Raw genomic sequence first — 19,092 nt, 5'->3', positions numbered from 1 at the left:
AATCACACAGACAGAACCATCTACACTCAAACCCATAAACCTAATTTACAACAAGCCAGAAAAATATTATGAAAATTATTATACATGCCTCCATGGTTATATAGCAACAAAAATGGATTACATCGCTATGCTCCAAACATGGGGCAGAATTTTACCCTGCAGGCAGGCCCAAGAGTGGTCGGGTAGTGGGCCAACACCCGCGATCAGGCCCTGACCATGATTTCACACTAGCTGGCCAATTAACGGCCAGCCAGTGTGAAATACGCAGTGCAGTGCTCAGCGCTGCCGGGGTGGGAACGAGGGGAGCGCAAGTGCTGAAGTTCGCGCATATGCACAGGTGCATGCGAGAAAAGTTCCCTGAGACATAAAGCTGCCTCAGGGAGCTGAAGGTTTTGAATAATAAAAATAAAGAATTTTAAAATAATGAAAACATGTCCCCTCATGTGAATCTGTCACATGAGCAGGGACATGTAAAATATGAGTGCAAAAAGTGTTTTTTTAATCATTGGTCGAAACCTCATCCCGCCCGTGGATGAGGTTTTGCCAAAAATGCAAAGGCAGCTTGGCATTTTTTTCCGCATGCCAACTGGACGATTGGATGTGCAGGGAAAAATTCCAATTAGTTGATGAAGGGCTGCTTAATTGTCAGCAGGTGCGCTGCAGACTCCCCTGCTTGCCCGTTGACCAGAATATCACACAAGTGCGCGATGACGTCAGGACGCTCGCACAACATCATCGCGCATTATTTTGCACATGTTCGGGTCGGGCACGCATCAGCCCGACAAGTCCAATATTCTGCCTTTGGAGAAAGATGTCTCTAAAAATTTACATTAAGAAGGGGAAAATCAGATGGTGAGCAAGAGGGGAGAAAGAAACATTGGAGAAGTTATGGCCCAACATCAACAGCTTGGTGAAGAGAAGTGTTTTCAGGAAGCTTTTGAAAGGAGGTAAGGAGGTGGCATGTTTGAGAGATTACATATGCCGTTTCAGCAGGCAGGAACAGAGTGACTGAAAAAGCATACACTGATGTGGAGCACAGGAAAGGGGTTAACCAAAGGAACAAAATGGGAGATTGATAACATTATTGATCATAAGGCCATATACTAAGTATGCCAAATTCAATCCTGAATCCAGAAAATATCTTTCTTATTTGCTTCCAGGTTACATGCATGTATGATACCGCATTAATATATTTTGTCATCTCGACTTAGGTATTGCACAGGTATAGCATGTAAAGATTGGAGGCTACCAATGAGCTGCATAATATCACTGTTTTGGCCAGGATCTTATGGAGAAGGACTCTGAAAAGAAGCAACCCTACTTCTTTCTATACTTTCACATGTGCCAAACATTGCAAATTGGATTTGATATAACACGGGCTAGCTTTAAGGGAATAAAGAGCAGGTCTATAAGGGTTGATATCAGCAGATATCCCACTCATTAGTTCCAGTATGTGTCATGCTAATGTGTAACTTGCCTGACCTTGTAAACTTTGTATGGTCAAATCTCTGCACTAATGGTACACAAGGGTGCCATTATTGCTTTACAGGACTTCAGAACTGGTCCCTACATGAATCACCACTTTGAGAAGAAGGGAGATAAAAGGGAGGGGATTGAAAGGAAAAAGTAAATCTGATGGTTGGTGGTTTGAATACTGGAAAATGTGCATCTGATTCCTGGTAGTCTATTGTGCTGTGGATTTGCAGCCTTATGTTACCAATACTTTGTTTGGATTCCTGGTGGATTATTAAGGATGGTGGCTGGTTGCCTAGCTGACAGTCTGTATTATCTCTGGAATGCATGTCAGAATAATGACAGATATCAAATTCAGCTTCTGCTTCATGAGTTTCGAACTGAAATTTAAACCTGAAGTCTCAGCAGTGATAGAGGATTGTATCGTTTTTTACTGCTGTGAACTGCAGGTTTTAGGCTCAAAGTTAATTCACAGGACAGCAACGTATATTTGAAATACATGCCTGCTTGCTTGTGCTGCTGATTGAACTTAATGGGTTAGATTTTCTTTTGCTTTAATGCCCAATTTCAAGCAGTTTTAGAGAGGCTGGAGCAAGAAATTGGGATGCTGATGCATTCTGCTGTATCCCTGCCTCTAACAAATCCTGAAAGCGTTTTCCTCCAGAAGTGAAGTGACTGGAAGCAGCCATCCAATTACTGGCAGCTGTATGTAAATTGAATTTAAATATTACCATGACATCAGCCCTTGGATTTTGCCGTTGTTTTTGAGGGCAACAGTATAAAAGAGCCATTTAGCATTGATAGGGGTTTGCTGGCAGGCCAAAGTGCATTTAAAGGGGAACTTCACAGGGTCTTTAAAGTTTCTTCTCAGAGATTATTTATAGTGATATTTATTTTGATTTGTTGTCATTAAAACCTTACTGCTGCTTTGAACATGCTCTTAACTTTTGCCTGATGACACTCCACATAGAGACAATGGCAAATCTTTTACGTGCTTCCCTATTTGTGCTAACTAGTGGAGGACAAGGAGATGGAAAGCAGAGAGACCAGGCTAGGCAGATGCCACTAAGGTACCTTTTAACCCACATCTACAGCCCAAGACAATGATGACAAAGTTGCGCTTCACTCATGAGGCTGTAATACACTAACATAAAATTACATAGAAATTACAATATGAAAATTAGGTTGCCCAGCTCAACTAATCCATGTTGGTGTTTCTACTTCATACAAACTGTAATCCAAATCCCATATACCCGCTATTTTCTGATAGCCCTTTATCCTCCTTTCATTCAATCATCTATTTAACATTGTATTAAATATTGACATGATGTCTGCTTCAATCACTACCTCTGGTAGTGTATTCCACTTGTGCAAAAAAAATTTCCCATGCTCTCTGTTCTAAATCTCCTACATTTAACCTTATATCTGAGTTCCCTTGTTCTGGACCCCCCAGTTACTAGAAATGGTGGTCCTGATATTTACCCAGGACTGTGAGAGCGTGGGGAGAGGATTTCTGAACAGAAAACCCCAAAGTAGGGGTTTCCCAAATGTCCTGCAGGATTTTATTCCAAATTATCTTTTAAACATTTTTAATAGGTTTCCCAGCCAACAGCCAATCTAATTGACAACTGATTGCCAGGCTGGCTGCCTAAGGGGCAGGAAAGCAGCTGAAAATGGATTCTGGGTAAGTGGAGGTCAGGTGGGGATTGCAGTGGGGGAGTTGAAGATCAGGATGGGAGAATTTGCTGACTGGAGGACGGGTCAGAGATTTTAGGAGACCGTGAAATCAAGGTGAGGGGCTTGGAGATCCTGGTTGGAGTTGTGGGGGTTGCAATCATGGGAGGGGGTGTTGGAAATCGTGAGAGAAGCCGGAGATCATGGCGGGTGGGTTGGGGGGTGGTGATAAATAAGAGGAAATGTTCCTGCATCTTCTGGCCCACAAGCTGTACTGTAAATGCATTATGGTCCTAGCCCTTCACACCCCTCATTTTATCTGCCAGACTCCTGAGCCCCAGGAAACCCAACTGGCATTAGGCTGAAGTAAAAAAATCTGATAAAAGGAGATGTTATGCTACTTGGTCTATTTAATAGGCCCCTGAATAGTGGCAGGAAATAGAGGAGCAGATTTGCAAAGAAATGACTGAGACATTCAAGAGAAATAGAGTAGTGATATTGTGAAACTTTAACTATCCCAATATTAAATGGGGCAGTAATTGTGTTAAGGGCAGAGATGAGGAGGAATTTCTGAAGTCTGTCCAGGAGAATTTTCTTGATTGGCATATTTCCTTCTCAGTGATGATTATGACATTGCTGGGTCTAATCCTGTGGAATGAAGTGGATCAATGGAGAGTCACATTGGAGGAGCATATTGGGAATAGTGATCATATATGATAAAATTTAGATTAGCTTTGGAGTAGGACAAAGAGCAATCTAAAATAAAAATACTTAGCTGGAGGAGGGCTAATTTCAGTGAATTGAGGAGGGGTCTGGGTCAGGTAATTAAAGTTAAAGAGTGTCAGGTACTGATGCGATGGAACAACAGGAATCCTTTAAAGACAGGATGTGTCAAGTGCAATCTAAGTACATTCCATGAGGCAGATAGGGAGAGCAACTAAAGACAGAGCTTCCTGAATGATGAAGGAATTAAAAAATAGAATGAAGCATAAAAAATAGGGGTATGATATATGTCAGCAGGATAATATAAGGGAGAATATAAAAAGTATAGCAGAAGTGGAAAAGGAAACAAGGGGCAAAGAGAGACTATAAGAATAGATTGATAGTTAATATAAAAGGAAATCCAAAGGTATTTTATAGGCATCTTGACAACAAAAGGGTTGTCAGAGGAATGGTGGAACCAATTAGGGGCCAAAATGAAAATCTATTAGTGGAGGCAGAAAACATGTCTGAAATACTAAATGAGTATGTTACACTGGTGTTTACCAAGGAAGAGGACTTTGGCAAGCTATGGTAAATGAGGAAGATGCCCAATGAGATAAAAATAGATAAAATGAAGGTACTAGAAAGAGTGGCAGTACTTAAACTAGATAAATCACTCAATCTGGATGAAATGCATCCTAAATGCTAATTGAAATAAGAGCAGACATTGTGGAGAAGCTGACCACAATATACCAATCCGCCTTAGATTCGGGGCAGGAAAAGTGGACTGAAGGATTGCCATTGTTCAAAAAAGGGAAGAAGGATAAATCTGGCAGTTACAAGACAGTCAGCTTAATATCAGTGATGGAACACTTTTAGAAATAGAAGTGTTTATTTATTGGAGGGGAAATCATGTTTGACAAACTTGATTGAGTTTTTTTGCAGAGGTAACAGAGAGGATGAATGAGGCAGTGCTGTTCATGCTGGGGATATAAAATATCAAAAGTTATTTGATAAAGTATTACAAAATAAGCTTATTAGCAAAATTGAAGCCCATAAGATAAAAGAGCCTGTAAAAGAGAACTGGCTAAGGAGTAGAAAACAGAGAGTTTTGGTGAAGACTGTATTTTGACTGGAGGGAGGTATACAGTCGTATTTCCCAAGATTCAGTATTCGGACCACTGCTGCTTTCGTTATACATTATTAACTTGGACTTGGGGTACAGGGTGCAATTTTTATATTTGCTGTTGACATGAAACTTGAAAGTCTAATAAACAGCAAGGAAGTTAGTAATATTCTTCGAAAGGACACAGGATGGTTGAATGGCAGACACAGAGCAGGTGAAATTCAATGCGGAAAAATGAGAGATAATACATTTTGGTAGGAAGAAGGAGGAGAAACAATACAGGCTAAATGGTACAGTTTTAAAGGGGTTGCAAGAAGAGAAAGACCTGAGGATGTTTGTTCACAAATCTTAGAAGATAGTAGGACAGGTTAATAAAGCTTTAATAGAGGTAGTGTACAAAATCCAGAGGTTATGGAAAACATGCATAAAGTACTAAAACAAAAGTAAAATACTGCAGCTGCTGGAAATCTGAAATAAAAACAAAAGGTGCTAAAAATACTTAGCAGGCCTGGCAGCATTTGTGGAGAGAGAAACAGAGGGCAGAATATAATGCCCTACCCCATGACAAGTTTGGTGTGGGGGCCATTTAATCAGGTGGGAGTATGACGGGTGGAGACCTCACTGCCTTACCGCCTCCACCCCAATTAAATCTTTGGTGGGAAGGCCTGTGGACAGCCTTCCCACCCTGCCACCAATTGAGGCCCACAATTGGTAAAAATTAACATCCACTTAAGGGCCTCACCCTGCTGCTGCTGGTATTGACAGTGGGATCTCAGAGCGGCATGACAGTTCAAGGCTTTCTAACTTCTAATGTGTCCCTCTCACTACTGCTGCTTTCCCCTCAACTGCAAATGCGTTGAAGACTGCTGGCAGCCTCTGCAAAAGGAGGTACTGAATCGATCTCCTGTCACCTCAGGCCACCCGCCATCCCTAAGTAGATGGTGGTCACAGAGTCTTGATGGCCAATTAATTTGTAAGCCCAGAAAATTCTCCCCATTACCTCTATTTTTCTCTCTCCACAGATGCTGCTAGACCTGCTAAGTGATTCCAGCCTTTTTGATATTTATTTTATATGAAAAACTATTTTGGCTCCAGTTGGAGAATTGTGTCCAAAAATTGGCACCACACTTTAGAAGGAAGCAAAGGCTTGGCAAGGGTACAGAAGGGATTTATTGAACGGTTCCAAGGATGAGAGATTAAAGTTACATGGAGAATCTGGTTTTGTTGCCCTTACAGCAGAGGAGACTTAGAGGAGATTTGACAAAGTGTTTAAAATCACGAGGAGTTTAGATAGAATAAATACCATGCACAGTTTTTCATCCAGGTTTTTGGTTCAACTCTCCATCTTGGCAAAAATCCCAGAAATGGCCAGAAATCCTAATTCTTGCCCCCGAACATGGCACTTCCTATTTTTGCAGAGATGGGACTGGAGTTGGACCGAGGTTTGCAAATGCATGGTTTGTGGACATGGCTGGCAATGAAATCACCAGCTGTCTCCAGGGATTGTTGTGGGCCAAAAATGTGCAAACCAGAGTGTGCAGATTAGATCAAGTAAGAGGTCTGCATTTGCTGGATTTGTTTTGATAGCCAGGATACCTCCTTTGGAGAAGTAAGGTATCCCTTTGGATATGATCCAGGGACATCTTTGGGAGAGGTAAGGCACCCTTTGAGGAAGGTCAGGCACACTTGGGATTGTGAAAAGTAAACATGATTGTGTGGAAAAAGTACATAAACTCAATGGAACTGTCAAGCTGTCAAAGAACTGTCAGGCTGTCAAGGAGCTATAAAAGAACTGTCAAGCTATCTTGGAACTGTCAAAACTGTCAAAGAACTGTCACAACTTTCAAAGCTCTCAGAGAAATGTCAAGCTGTCAAAGAATTGCCATGGGATACTAGGTGAGTTGGCATGGAGTGGGTAAGGGTGAGTGGGGGTAAGGCAAGGGCAGTGGCGGGGGGGCTTGAGTCAGCATGGGGTGATGAGAGGCTATGAGGTGTGGGTAGAGAGGCATGAGTTGGCATGGGGGTATGAGGAGCTTTTGAGGATGGGTGGGTGGCATGGGTTGGCATGACGAGCATTGGGGAGTGGGTAGGGGACATGAGATGTCATTGTTTGACATGGATGGGCACGGCGAATGTGTGGGGGATAAGGGAGGGTGAAGGGTGAGAGCCAGAGCACTGTTTTTAGTTTTAATCTTTTAATCTAGATTGATTACTGAAATGACCAATTAGGAGAAATTGAATGGTCCTATATTCTTCAGAGTTTAGAAAAATGAGAGGTGATCTAACTGAAATGTATAAAATTCTTAGAGAGCTTTGAAGAGTAGATGCTGAAAGGTTGTAGCCACTAGTTTGAGAGTGTAGAACTAGGGGGTCAAAGATTCAGGATAAGAAGTTAGCCATTTAGGATTGAGGTGCAGAGATATTTCTTCATTCAGAGGCATATGAATCTTTGCAATATTGCATCCCAGTGGACTATGGATGCTCAATTATTAAGTATGTTCAAGTCAGAGATGGATAGATTCTTGGGCACAAGGGAATCAAAGGGCATCGGGATTGGATGGATAAGCAAAGTTAATGTAGATCAGACATAATCTTATTGAATAGAGTAGCAGGCTTATGGGGTCACATGGCGTACATCTGCTCCATTTTTATGTTCTTGTTGAATTAAAACCTAGTTTGCTTAAAATCAGAAGAAGACATCAGGAGATTACTCTAGAAAAGGATCTGATCAATCCTTTATTTTGGGCCTTATACAAACCCTCTTTTTACGTTTGTATTATTATTAGCTGTCTATTAAAAAATTGGTAGAAGTGATGAAACTGTGTTGATTTTACCAATATGTTGATTTATATTTGTGAGTGATTTGCTCTCTGAGTTTGAAGCTAAGATCCATAAAGATTACAGTAAAATCATACAAAGCGCTTAAAATCCTTTGCTTTATCTTTATACCTTCACTTTTTATACTCTGCCTCTTTTGCATTTCCAACAGTTTCCATTTCTTTCTATTTCTATTGCATTGGAACTGCCTGAGGAGAGATCTCAGGGCAGCATAGTTAAGATGAGAGAACTGGATGGATCTCTCAATCAGCTAAGAATTGGAACTTTAGAAAGAGCACCACAATTGCAGTGTTTTAGTATTGTGACAAGTACAATCAATATGTTTTGTTCACCATACAGTTACCAAACAGAATTGTATCAGCAGAGGGAGTCTGCAAGCAGGAACAGAGAGTCTGAATAGACTGCTTCATAAAAGAAGCCACTGTGCTCATGCACCTTTAATTCCAGCTGTCTCAGTCTATTTCTAGTCTCTAGAATGCTGCCGATGAGGATGATGCAAAATATGATGGTATGAACTTTTATGGAGGGTTTTGCCTACTCTCTGCTGAGAAAACAGCAGTTTAAGCTGCAGACTTAAAGAAATGTTCAGGCAGTTTCACAGGCACACAAGCTCAGATCAAACAAGCAGAGACGTTTTACAGACTATTTAATTACTAATACTCATGTAAATGGTATTGTCTGTGCCTAACCATTTTTGAAGTAAATTTCAAGCCATCCACTGTGTCCCTACATTGGCAAAAGTGTCTGCGACATTTTAAAGGGGTGATGGCGGGTTTTGCCATCACAGAAGTCAATAGGAAAAAGGTCACTCTTTTCCAATACTCCCATGAAGAATTAAAATACATTTTTGAAACATTTACACCTGATCAAAATGACTACTAGTCAGCTACGAAGACGCTAATGTCTTATTTTATGTCCAAGAAAAACACAGTGCACAAAATGATCATTCTTTTTTCCTTTTTTGGGATGTTAGTGTCACTGGCTGGGCCAGCATTTATTGCCCATCCCTAATTGCCCTAGAGATGATGGTGGTGAGCTGCCTTCTTGAACTGCTGTAGTCCATGTGGTATAGATACACCCACATTATGGAGGGAATTCCATGATTTTGACACATCTGACGCACAAAGCAAAAAGCCAATGAGAAAATTGATCAGAATTGCATGTGGTTGATGCAACTAGCAACCAAATGTGACTTTGGTGATATGCTGGAAAGTGCTTGAGAAAGACAGAAAGCTGTCAGAGTTGATGGAGTTAGCAAGGTCACTATCACTTTCCAAGTCCAAAGCTACGGATGTTGAGGATGCCAAAAAAAGTCACATTCCAAGCTCAATTCCTGTGAATGCTGTTCATTGCTCACGTGCTAGGAAACCACCTTCAAAGCAACAACAGCAGTCGTAAACTGAATTGTGACTTATTCAAACAATGCTTCCATTGTGGCAGTGCTTACCCAGACAGAGTGTCCTGCTACAGGTAAACAGTGCAAAGCTTGTAGGAAATCCAACCACTTTGCTCTTGTTTGTTGTTCTTCAGAAAACTCAACACCAACAGAGGGTGCCAGGTATGCGTACGTCAGCAACAGGCTGAGAGAATGTAAACAAAGTAGAGGGAAATTACCCTAATCATACTTTTGTGCTCCCTTTCAGGTGCGGCAACCAGCCAAATGTGACAGTGACCATTGGTTGCTCGGATGTTGATGCTCTCATACTTACAGAAGCATCAGTCAATGTCATGGGGGACAACATGTTCAAGAAACTTCTGGATTTCCTCATTCTCTGCAAACCAGGGAATTAAAAAAATTCCCTTGCAACAGTGACAAACCACTGAGAATTCCCAGGTCTTTTGAAACACCAATTTCATTCTAAGACACCAGAATGTAGGCTCTATTTTATGTCATAGCTGCAGAATATGACGCACTTATCAATTTCCACACAGCAACAAATCTGCACATGATTGCTATCGCATATGCTATTCCAATGCGTGCCAGCATCATTCTCAAATTGTAGGCTGATCACTTCACTGGCATCAGCAAACTGAAAGGGTGTTGCATGCAAGTTGCATGTAGATCCCAATGTGCCCCCAGTAGTGTGCTACTGGCAGTGAATACCATTTCATGTTAGAAAGCAGACTGAGAAGGAACCTTAATGTCTACTTGACCTTGACATTATTGAGAAAGTTGGGGATGAGTCTACATATTGGGTCTCACTCATGCAAGCCATCAAGAAACCCAAGAGCGAGAACCAGATTAGAATCTGTGTTGATATGCGGTCACCAAACCAAGATATAAACCGAGAAAAACACTTGACCTGACAATTGATGATATCATAGAGAAAGTGAATGGTGCTAAGCACTCTGCTAAACTTGACCTCAATGCAGGACACTATCAAACTGAGCTTGCAGAAGAATCGAAGTATCTTGCAGTGTTCTGCAATCATATTAGATTTTTTGATACTAGAGACTCAATTTTGGAGTCAATTCAGCAGCTGGGGTATTTTAGCACATGATTCAGTCACATTAAACATCATTCTCATCTATGGTCATACTGAAAGTAAACTTGAGTCATGTCCACAGGTATGCCAACAATGCCTCAGAGAATGTAACCTCACCTTGAACAAAGACATGTGCTTGTTCAATGAAAGCAATGTCAAATTGTTAGACCATGTATGTAACAGTGAAGGAGTATCATCTGATCCATGGAAAGTTGAAGTCATTGCAAATGCTGCAGTTCCTGCAATATAGTCTGCCAGGACTGAACACGCACTGTAGTCACTTCAACCTGACCACGCTATGCTATCTGTCCCCCCTAGTGATCTGATAAAAGAGAATATCAAGTGGGAGTGAACTACATCACACTAACAGGTTGTATACCGGATCAAGCAACTTGTCAGCAAGTTGCACAAATGCTTATTTTGACCCTGAGAAAACCACCCAGACAGGTAAGCCTGGTTGGCTTAGATGCAGTTCTCGTGTAAAAAGGCAAGGCATGTATTTGTTGTGATGGCAAGCCGATTACTAACAGATGTAGAGCAACATTATTCACAGAGACAGAAGCACTGTCAATCACATTGGGTCTCTTGCATCTTTATCTCTATTTGTACGGAAGTGAGTTTGAAGTCAGAACTGATCATAGACCGCTAGTAAACATTCTCAACAATCCACATAGCAAACTACCTACTCAAATAGAGCATTGGATACACAAACTACAAGAGTACGAGTTCTATGTTCAGTATCAGCCAGGCAAGCTCAATCCAACTAATTATCTTTTCTGATATCAATTGCCAACAGTTCTACTAGTCAAGAGGAAGAGGCTGACAAACAACATCTTAACTACGTAAGTCTACACATGGAGCTAAAATTGCTAAAACTAGCTGACATCAAAGTGGCAACAAAACAAGATAAGACATTACAACAATGTATGATGGCTATGAAATCACAAGACTGGGAAAACATGATCGATGTTCAAAATGAACTCACTGTTACAACCACATCTGATCTCATGTTACGCAACAACTGCATTATCATTCCACAATCATTGAGGGAATGTGCATGGATATAGCACCTGAAGGTCACCAGGGAGTTGTCAAAAACAAACAAATCCTTAAGTAAAAAGGTATGGTTCCCAGGAAATAACCGCATGGTTGAACAGAAAGTCAATCAGTCTTTGCCATGTCAAGCAGCCACAATGTCAAATCTTCACGATTTTCTCAAGATGTCTGAACTAACTCCAGAACTACCTCAGAACTACCATGGATTGAGATTAATGTTGACTTTCCAACACCTGTTGTTATCATTGACAACTATAGCAAATTCCCAGTCATGAAAATAGTTACATCTCCTTCATTAAAAGCAGTCATCCCAAAGCTTAATCAGATTTGTGATTGTTTGGAGTCTCTCAATCATGAGAAGTGACAATGGCGATGAGTACAGACTGTATGGTGCAAACTGCAGCCACTGTGCGTTGGTGGTGAAGGGAGCTGGCATTACTATCACTGAATCCCCCACTATCAATATCTGGGGGGGTTACCATTGACCAGAAATTGAACTGGACTAGCCATATAAATACCATGACTACAAGAAAGGTCAGAGGCTAGGAATCAAGTGGCGAGTAACTCACCCCCGACTCGTCAAAGCCTGTTCACCATCTACAAGGCACAAGTTCGGAGTATGATGAATACTTTCCACTTGCCACAGTGTGTATGGCCCCAACAACACTCAAGAAGCTCAACACCATCCAGACCAAAACAGCCCACTCAAACGGCACCCCATCCACCAATTTAAACATTTGCTCCCTTCACCACCAATGCACAGTAGCAGCTGTCTGTACCATACTTAAGATACATTGCAGCAACTCATCACCAAGCCTCCTTAGACAGAACCTTACAAACTCACCACATCTATCATCTAGAAGGATAAGGCTATAGATGCTTGGGAACATCAGCACCTGCAAGGTCCCCTCCAAGCCACACACCATCCTGACTTGCAACTACATTGCTGTTCCTTCACTGTCACTGGATCAAAATACTGGAATTCCCTTCCTGACAGCACTGTGGGTGTATGCACACCACATAGACTACAGCGCTTTAAGTAGGTAGCTTGTTGTAATATGCCTTTAAGGGATAGCAGCATGGCATCACTAGAAGGGAAGTGTGTCATGTGATCCAGACTTAGTTTTGCTTTTGCGTGTGAGCAGAACACAGCTCTGCTGCTGATGTCTTCAAGCTTTCTATCTATGTATGTATGTTCTCATGTGCCTAGTCTAAATAAATGTACCCTCATGTTTACACAATCCCTTATGAGTGATTGGTACTTATAACATAACAACATGACACAGCTCACCACCATCTTCTCAATGGCAATTAGGGATGGGCAACAAATGCTGACCTAGCCAGCGATGCTCACATCCCATGAAAGAATAAAAAATATCTTTACAGTTGCTCCAGATGAGATCAACCATCTCAGCACAGAATTGGGGTTGGCTGGTCCTTATGGCTCAGACAGTAAATGTAAAACTCCTGGTAGACCACAATGTGCTTTTCACTACTGACACTCCCAATGGTCATTCCTGACTGAAATTCTGAAGGCCTGGATTTGTTGGACTGAACAGCCTGTTTCTGTGTTGTATATTTTACAGAAATCTCAGTGATGCTCTCAATGTAGTTACCTCATATATCTGGCCCTCTTAACTCCTTTTATCTACCTGGGTTCCCAAGCCCAGGGAGCTGTCCAAAATAGATTAATAATAAGAATGCCATTAAAATGGATGCACAAAATCTCCTTGAAGGATTTTACTGATCAAATCACTTCCTGATAGTGGCTTGATCATCCAACCCTACAGCCTGCCTTGGTTGAAACTGGAAATGGGCGTGTTGCAGGTGAGTTGGGATCAGATTTCAGAATTTTTTAATTTTACCTCCCAACCATCCCTAACCCATTTGTCCTTAGGGGATAGAATTCCTACCACCTCTCCAAATACAGTGTCCAGGAAAGAAAGTGAAAGTTTATATGCTAGTGGTTTTTGTAGTCTCCATAAAGCTGCCCTCCTGAAACAAGACAACATTTTGCATTACAGCTTGTTTTACGCATGAAGCTTCACTAACTATAAATAGAACTGTGCGTGATATCCCTTGTGCCTTTGCGTAAGAGGATGAAGTTCTCACGAAAGGTGACCCATAAGTAGTAAGCAATGAATATTTAGGACAATTAAATGGGCTTACACTGATTGCTTATTTTGAGGATAAAGTTGGAGCTCATTGATAAAAGATTGTAATGGGCTTTCAGTCTTCTCGAGATGCTACAAACTGTTCTGCGGCCCTGTTTGAATGATATGTATGCCAGATTAAGACTGATATCCCGTGGATCCTGTTGAGCCAATTTTAGATGGCTTTTGGTATTTGCAATTCTAAAACTATTTCAATCATCTCACCTGATTCTGTTATCCTACTTTCAAACCTATTTAACACAAAACTTTAACATAAACCAAAATCTTTATACATTTGAGCCTGAAACCTACTGTTATTGCAAAAGTGTCCAAAATGCTCACATCAATTGCATGGGAAGGGAATGATCAGGAGGAGGCCAAGCGGACTCTGTAGTCTTCAGTTTGCTGTGGAGCTGGAACGTGTGGTGAATGCTTCCTGCCGAATTTAAGGCCCCAGAGATAAAAATAAAAACCTTACCAATTGGAACAAAGCAGCAAGTACTGGAAGTAAACAGAAGGGCACTGTAAAGATGTGATAATCTTTTGGGTGCTCAGTCTTCCCTCATTAAATGAGTCATTTTTACATAAAATAACTTGAGTTATCCAGTAACTTGATTTTAACAACTTAAAAAAAGTACAGAAAATGTTTTGTGCCTTAAAAAATTGAATCAACAGATAATTTGAATGAAGCAACTGTGAAATAAGAGGAATAGACTGTATTAGGCTGGAACTTGCTCACTTAATAGGAACAAATCTGATGAAGGGCCTAAGTGTGAAACATTAACCAATCCTTTCTCTTTGTAAATCTTGCAGGTTCTACTCTGTCTTTGTAGCATTCTCTTGTTAATTCAGTTTTACCAGAAGCTTGGATTGTTCCTCTTAGATTAGAGATAGCTAAAGGGGGTTTAATAGGGGTGTTAAAAATTTTGAAGAGTGGTGATAGACCTAATAGGACGAAACAATTTCCTCAGGAGAATCAGTAACCAAAGGACACAGGTTTAAAATAATTGGCAAAAGAACCATTGGGAGGATGAGGGCAAAAAAAAAAATTACACAGTAAATTCATATAGACTGGCAGAAGCAGATTCAACAGTAACTTTACAAAGGGAATTAGACATATATTTGAAAAATGTAAATATTTGCAGCCCTATGAGAGAAGAGCAGAGGGATAGATCTAATTGGAAAGTTCTTTCAAAGAGCCAGCATGGGAAGAATTGCCCCCTGCTACGCTGTGCTGTCTATGATTACATCATCATTTTTTTTACATGTTCATGGGATGTGGGTGTTGCTGGCGAGACCAACATTTATTGCTCATTCCTAATTGCACTTGAACCTCTGTAGTCCATGTGGTGTAGGTACACCCACTGTGCTGTTAGGAAGGGAGCTCCAGGATTGTGACCCACCAACAGTGAAGGAGTGGTGATATACAATGGGTGGAATTTTCCCAGAATTGCACTAAGTGCAGTAGCAGGTGGGTAAAATGGAGTCCTGCCCGCCGACGAAAATGGCGGGTTTTCACGCCGTATCATCCAGAGCCTGCCTCATTATATATTCACTCCCGCAAAACACGCCGTTTCCATGGCGGGTGGGGTCTCATTCGCCCGCTCGCCATCACCCCGCTGTTGTATCATGCCAGCCCCCATCTTTAAAATGCAGCCGCCAGCAAAGTGCTCATTGCCACCAACTCTCCACCACTGCCTGGGAGACATGGCCAGCAAAGGAAAAAAGACTGCAGTCCCCCACTTCAACGACAGGTCCCTCGAGCGACTGCTGGATGCAGTAGACGCCCGCCGGGATGTGATCTACCTGTACTCTGGCTGCAGGATGGGCAGCAATATCACCAACACAACTTGGGAGGTGGTGGCAGCGGTGGTCAGCGCAAACACCCTGCAGAGGAGGACAGCCACCCAGTTGTACAAAAGGATAAACGATCTCCTCCGTTCCGCCAGGGTAAATCACTCTTTTCATCACTCCCAACTCTCACAATCACAAACCCATCACACATCTACAGGACCCTCACACTGCCAGTGCAAGTGACATCACCATTCATTGTTTCACACACACCGTCATTGTCCTCATTCTGTCCGTGAGACCACTCACCACCCACACAGGCCAGGCAAACTTACCATCTGGCCCGGCAGGAGTCTTGATACACTCTCCCCACCTCTATCCATGCAGGACAAACTGGCTCACAACAGGAAGGAAAGGTTGCAGACAGGTGGAGGAATGCCAGAGATCAAAGTTCTGACAGAATTCGAAAACAGAGCCATCCAACTGGCCGGCGATGACTGGGACCGATCCTGTGCTGATGGTGAGGTCAGCGCTGCTGTACCAAATGAAGGTCCAGCAGTGTAACATCAATCAGACAACCATGTTGTGAGTGATTTTGCCTCTTTCACAGGCCACTGCCATGCACTAATTATCTCCCTTTGCTTCCGCAGACACATCTGGCAAACAGTTGACAGAGTCCATGGCTTAGGGCCTCCAATCAAGCTCCGAAGAAACCCCTGAAGAGGAATCTGGAGGCACCCTCCCTGAAGACCCATCACAGCGCTCACCCACACCCTCCACCAGCGCAGAGATACACACCTTGGTGGGATCTAGCTTTAGAGTAGCCTTGGGATCACAATCTGGTGAGCACATTGCACTTTCTGATCCACATCAGGGAGAGGCAGAGACTTCCCAGGTCCCTGGCACTCGGAGGACTGCTGGAGGACAGAATGTTGCTGAGTTTGATTCAGATGATGAGATGATGAGCCTCTAGACTCAGTCTTGTCACAGTTGCTGAAGCTGCAAAGGCAAGCTCGGGAACATCAGGAAGGGATGTCCGCTGCACTCCTCAGATTGCAAGACACGATGGAGGAGTCTGTCCATCTTCAGGCTGAGGTGATAACACTGGCATGCCAACGCACCGAGGTCAACGCTGGCAGGATGGCAGCCGCCATGGAGACCTTGGCCCAGGACATCACTCCTGCACTGCTGCATGGACTTAACTCCATCGCTGATACAATAGTTGGCCTCCAATAGTCTGTACGTGAGAGGGGTGCTGGGCAGTTCCATCTCACTCCAGCTACCCCTTGCACTCGTGGAGCCGGCCAGGGGCCCTCGGGCACCCATAGGGAGGAGGATCAGCAGGTGTATACTCCGGGGCCATCCACCCAAGTGACTCCAGCCCATCTGACTCCTCTCTTCCTGTGACCTCAGCAGCTCCAGCTTCACAGGCCAAGGAGGGTGCCATGGCCACACAGCAGGACTCTGAAAGTAGGCTGGGACCTGCCAAGTCTCTGCCTTCCAGAGGACGCCCACCAAAGTTATCACAGACAGGGCGTTGCAGTCAGCAGGCTGCCTCCATCTCCGCTGTCGATGTCCAGGGAGCACCAAGACGTAGCGGCAGGGTTAGGAAAGTTAGGTAAAAGTAGTTGCACAGCCTGGGTACGGGTGTTAATCACTTGTACAGACTGTTCATATTTTTCATAAACACCTAGGAATCTCTCCCTGCATGTGGCTCCTTGTTCTGATGAGCAGTGTTCTTGTCAGTCAGATGTGAAATCTTTCTGCACAAGATAAAGGCAGGTCTCTCAGTCCAGAGCCTCTTCCCTCTGCTCTGTGCAACCTTCAGACCACAGTGATGGTCCAGCCTCACAATCACTGGAAACATTACTGACGCCTGCACCTCGGCAGTGCTGGTCATTGCTGCCAGAATGAAGTGGGCAGGGCCACAGAGTTCTTTCATTCTCTCGATGTGCTCTCAGCGCCTTTAAGGTGGGGCTGGCTCCCATCACACCAGCATTTGTGACCAGTGATGCTGTGCGCCAGCTCCTGAAGGGCTGAGGTGCTGAAGATGGACACAGCATTAGATGTGTCTAAAGTTTCATGGCTATGTCTCTGAGATGGCCCTGATCATGGAGTGCAAGCGAGTTGCCCTCGGCCAGAATGGAGTCAGACATTTTCAGAGGCTATGTGAAGATCTTTGTAGTGTCTTCACTGCATGTTGTCATCATCCTCCTGTGATTGAGCAACTATTAGGGCCTCCACTGCATTTCCATGACAGGAGCATTCTCACAGATGGTGTTGGTGCTGCCATAAGGCATACTGGAGTTAAACATTCACAACTGAGATGTGAGGATCTATGGGGACACCTCACTGCATGTCGTCATCACCCTTCACAAATCTGGCAGCTATGAGGACCTCTCAAGCACGCCTGCCTCATCTAGCTAGTGCGAGAGCCTCATTCCCGTCATCGTTACCACTGAGGACCCTCCCACCCTCACCCCTGTCTCATTGGAGGAGACGTGCAGCTCCTCCACCCCCTCCTCAGCCAGCTCCTCACCCTGTTGCAGCACCAGGTTATAAAGGGCGCAGCAGACGACGATAATGCGTGACACTGTCTGCAGACTATATTGCAGGGCTTCACCAGACCAGACCAGGCACTGGAACCGTATCTTCAGCATCCCGATGGTCTGCTCCACCAAGCTGCGAGCTGCAACATGAGACTCATTATAGCATCAGTTTGCTGCAGTCTGAGGCCACCGCACGGGTTTCATCAGCCACGGCGTCTGCGGGTAGCCCTTGTCCCCAAGTAGCCAACCCTGCAGCTTCTGTGGACCCTGGAAGACTGCAGGGATCTCAGTGCAGTCAATCACACCATGCACCTGTGGGAATCTCGAGAGCAGGCCCTTATACCCTGGCTGTCCCAGTCCTGGGCAAAACTTACAAAGTTGTGTGCCCTTGAGAAGATGGCATCCATCGTGGATGCATTTGTGGGTGGCGGATTGTGAAATCCCATAGAGGTCACCGTTTTAAAAAATTCATTCGTGGGATTTGGTCTTCTCTGGCTGGGCCAGCAATTATTACCTATCCCTAGTTGCCCTTGAGCAGGTGGTGGTGAGTTGCCTTCTTGAACCACTGCAGCCTATGTGGCTTGGGTACACCCACAGTGCTGTTAGGAAGGGAGTTGCAGGATTTTAACCCAGTGGTAGTGAAGGAACGGTGAAATATTTCCAAGTCAGGATGGTGAGTGCCTTGGAGGGGAACTTCCAAGGCGGTGGTGTTCCCATCTTTCTTCTGTCTTTGTCCTTCTAGATGGTAATGGTTGTGGGTTTGGAAGGCGCTATCGAAGAAGCCTTGCTGAATTCCTGAAGTGCATCTTGTAGATAGTACACTGCTGCTACTGTGCATCAGTGTTGGAGGGAGTGAATGTTTGTGGATGTGATGCCAATCAAGCGGGCTGCTTTGTCCTGGATGGTGTCAAGCTTCTTGAATGTTGTGGGAGCTGCACTCATCCACACCCCTGTGGAGCCAGGAAAGGAGCTGTCGCTCCTGGGCAGCTTGAGTGGAGGCCCTGCAGCCCCTTCTTCATGAAGTTGCTACTCCTGCCTTTGTGCAGCCAGGAACATCAGTCGCTCTGTCCTCGGTCCTCTATGGTCTCTTTAGGCCATCAGACATACAGATAGGTCACCAGGATCCATGATCCTGACAAGGTCCTCCTGTAGGATGAAAGAGAGAGAGACATGGTTATCATGGCTGTACTTAGCACCTTTCCTGGCCCCGCGACACCACCTCTTCACACTTCCTGGAGAGTGCT

Source organism: Carcharodon carcharias, chromosome 3, assembly GCF_017639515.1.
Source record: "Carcharodon carcharias isolate sCarCar2 chromosome 3, sCarCar2.pri, whole genome shotgun sequence".
Taxonomy (NCBI): Eukaryota; Metazoa; Chordata; class Chondrichthyes; order Lamniformes; family Lamnidae; genus Carcharodon; species Carcharodon carcharias.
The sequence above is the reverse complement of the archived record's forward strand: the minus strand, read 5'-3'. Positions refer to the sequence as shown.